Here is a 3,928-nt window from a genome sequence, read left to right as displayed (position 1 = left end):
CTCTAGAGTTGAGAAAGGGCCACCAAAAGCAATGGAAAGGACAACATGGAGGATAGAGAGGAAAATAAGACCACCCCCCCTCTAACAGGATGTAACCAATGTCCCCTTTGCATGAGGGTAGGAAAAGTTAGAATTTGGTTTAAGGGCAACTGGGTGAGAAGAAGCAAGGAAGGTGAGCACAGAGAAGAACTCTCCTCTCTCTCCTTTCTCCCCAGAGTTTAAAGTTATCCTGTGGGGTTGGGGTGGGGGCAATTCCTTAGCTTTATGCATCATCAATCTGGAAGCAGCAGGGACCATGGTTCAGTCATTCTTACCATGGTTGTTAAGGATGGGATGGCCAATGGCTAAGGATCGGCTTTTTGCTCCTGCCCCTCTGAGCTTTCTGTTTCTTCATGGTCACTGTGTTTATCTTCTACTAGCTTTCCAGTTATGAAGTTGTAAGCTATGCGCAAAATGAGGTAGGCCCAGAAGATATGCAGAAGCTGTAGTACTCCCATCATGGAACTGAAGAAGCAATAGCCAAAGAAGGCAAGAAAGAGCTCCAGTGGATACACCATAGTGCAGTCCAGGATCCAGAAGGGTAGGATGACCAGGCAAGTGATAATGAAGATAATGGCAAAGATGATAAAGATATTGTTGCAGGTGTTGTTCCATCCCACATAGTTAAACATCTTGACTGACTCAAGCAAGTAGTCAGAAGAGTTGTGCAGAGCTATGATGAGCGTCTCTGCCCGGATGTAATTTAATAAACCAGGAGAAGCTGATGAGGATGATGGTGGCCACATGGTGGATGATCTGTTCCTAGAAATCTTTTCTTTTGACATCAGAGGCAATGCTGAGGAGCAGGGACCAGTAGAAAGAAAGTTGAATCATGTAGTGCCAGGACTGGGAAGGAATGGTGATCTGTATGGGATACCCCTCTCAAACATTCTTCATGTCATAGAATCAGGGTTTATCCACAATGATGGCCATGCAAGCAATGAAAGCAATCAGGTAAAAGTGACTCTCCAACTGGCTTCTCAGAACTTCTTGAGGAGACTGGGTCAGCTTTTGTTGCTGTGGTGGCGGGACCAGCGCTCTACCTGGCGACCAGAGAACCCACTCTCCTGTGACAACAGCCTGCTTGGGCTACTTGCCACTTTGTTGTTGTTATTGTTAAGTGCTGTCAAGTTGGTTCTGACCCATAGTGACCCTGTATAGGGTTTCCTAGGAGCAGCTAGTGAGCTTGAACCTCAGACCTTGCAGTTCAAACAGCTTTGCAGTCTGGTGCATTAACCCACAGTGCCACACTAGGACTCCTGCTTGCCACTAGTCTGGTAGAAATGCTCCAAGGTGGAGTTGGGAAGGGTCTGCAGCCAAGTTTTCTCCTTTACATTCAGAAGAACAGCTAAAGCATCACCACATAATGCTCAAAGAATAGCGAATGATGAGGAAAAGCAAGGCCAAGGGTAGTGTGATATAGAGGTCTGAGGCCTTGGCATAGACATGTCCATCTAGGTCTTCTAGATCAGCCCAGGTTACATTTACAGACAACCACAATCGTTCCCACCAGAAGTAGTCATACAAGGTCTGGAACATCTCAGCGGAGGCACTGGCTAGAGCCTCTACTCCTTCTCTTATTGAGTCAGGGCTGACGCCCCCTTCCAGCCTGGCTCAGCTCCCCTAGCTCCCCTACTCCCCTCTTCCACCCACCACAGCCGGCTCCATCCCTCCTTCTAACTCCCTCCTTTCCTCTCTTCCTCCTACTGCTGGACAAACCCAGCCCTGAAAGAAAGCTGTGTTAGTATTTTTTTATTAGAAAATGTTTGTTTGTTTTTTTACTTTTAAAAAATATCTCTACTTGGTTAGGAAAATAATCAGTAATCTTGAGACTAAAATTTTAAAAACGAACTCTTCACTGGTTTTTGTTTTCTGAAAACAGTAGAAGCTACAGTTTTTCCTCCTTTGTCAATGGGAAATGAATTTGACTAAGAATGAAAAAGATTTATAGATACGTAGGGGGAACTAGAACGGTACAAAGAACAGTTTTATTCTGCTTATAGGCATGGAAACAGCGTAGATGCATTTATATCATTAGTTTCCTGAGCTTTGATTTCTGACAAAGTACTTTTCTTCCATGAATGTACAAGACAACTATGGTACTTGCACAGAGCTCCCTAATGTTCTGGCCTAACTATTTGCCCAGGGATGGTAAAGCATCTGAAATTTCTCTTCTCTAACATCTTTCCCGACCTTTACTCTTTAGTCACCTGCTTCAGAGAGAAGGCCAAAGATTGCTTAGAAGGCTGAGTAGAATTTCACCAGATGTCCAAACACTCTAGGACACCTTGGGAAAGAACAGTGTGTGGACATGGAATGGAAAACAACATGTTGGTATGCAGAAGTTACTGTAGATCAAACAGTTCACTAGAATGTAATTTGCAAAATAATGAAGGACGGATTAAGATTTTCAATTGAGAGCACAGAAAAGATTTTGTAGCGTAGTGGTTACGAATCGGGCTGCGAACCTTAAGGTCAGTGGTTCGAAACTACCAGCTGCTCCGCGGGAGAAAGATAAGGCTTTCTACTCCCGTAAAGATTTACACCCTCGGAAACCCTGTACAGGGTCGCTATGGGTCGGAACCGACTCGACGGCACTTAACAACAACAACAACAACAATTATTTTTAGGATGTTTTAATGTCAACAGTCTCTCAACATTGTTCCAGGGATCATTTCTACACATGTCATATTTGTAATTACTTTGCATCAAGTTAAAGTTCATATATTATATATATATAATCAATTATTCTGAAATATTATAGTTTTAGAAAGATTGTATGGAGATATGGTACTTGTGCTAATTTCCCTTGTTCTTATTGTTGTTAAGTACCATCAAGTCAGTTCTGACCCATAACAACCCTGTATAGGGTTTCTGAGGAATAGCTGGTGAGTTTGAACCACCAACCTTGCGGTTCAAAGTGACTGTGCAGTCCAGTGCATTAACCCACAGCCCCACACCAGGACTCCTTAATATTGTGAAAATGTCAACACTATGCAAAGCAATCTATAGATATAGCCTAGTGAATCCCAATCTAGTTTCCAACATTATTCTTTAAAGAGGTGGAAAAAATGAACACTAACTTTGTATAGAAAGGAAAGAGACCTCAGGTAAACAAAGCATTACTTAAGAAGACGAACAAAATAAGAAGTTCTCAATTTCAGATCGCAAACCTATACAGCCATGGTAATCAAAACAGTTACTTATAAACTAAGTCAGATAAATTTACTTTTAAAAATCCTCTTTTCACATTTCTTTATATATTTCAGTACAAACCTATAAAAGCAATATAGCTACCAGACCCATAGAAGTGTGAGATTTGTAAGAGAAAGAACCAAGGGATATGGGAAGTGAAACTTTTGATTTCTAGATGGTTAGTTTGGATTTTGGTACCTGTAATGGGAGTCCTGGTATGGCTCTGTGGGTTAATGCTCCAGACTGCAAAGCCATTTGAAGTGCAAGGTTGGCGGTTCAAGCTGCTCCTCGGAAACCCAATACAGGGTTTCTATGGCTTGGAACTGACTCAATGGCACTTAAAAACAACAACAACAATGGCTGAAATGAATATAGGGGATACAATGAATAAGTGGAGGAGAGAGCAGCAACTTCTGGAGTTGCCTCTAGCCCATGTCATGCAGGTTAAGCAGGATGGCTAACAGGAGGCCAGAGCCTACTGGAATCCACCCTGCCAAAGGCTCAAGGACATATGTATGTGAATGGGGTTAGTCCAAGGGAGGAGAAAAGATTGAACCTGAGTGTTTTTAAATGGTTTATGTGTTTGGTCACTTCTTGGATATTGATTTCTCCTGCCTACTGTTGTTCAAACAGAACATGGGCTCACTGAATATTTTAAAATTAAGAAAGGTGTGTGACAAGGTTGTATTCTTTC

The 3,928-nt window shown here is 42.4% G+C and overlaps 1 pseudogene; it reads right to left on the bottom strand.

The window, feature by feature from the left end:
- Positions 1–300: 300 nt before the first annotated feature.
- LOC102829238 lies at positions 301–1,578 on the bottom strand (annotated as a pseudogene).
- Between the last annotated feature and the right edge of the window lie 2,350 nt (positions 1,579–3,928).

This window comes from Chrysochloris asiatica, unplaced genomic scaffold (assembly GCF_000296735.1).
Source record: "Chrysochloris asiatica unplaced genomic scaffold, ChrAsi1.0 scaffold00006, whole genome shotgun sequence".
In the NCBI taxonomy this organism is placed as follows: Eukaryota; Metazoa; Chordata; class Mammalia; order Afrosoricida; family Chrysochloridae; genus Chrysochloris; species Chrysochloris asiatica.
The sequence above is the reverse complement of the archived record's forward strand: the minus strand, read 5'-3'. Positions and strand labels throughout refer to the sequence as shown.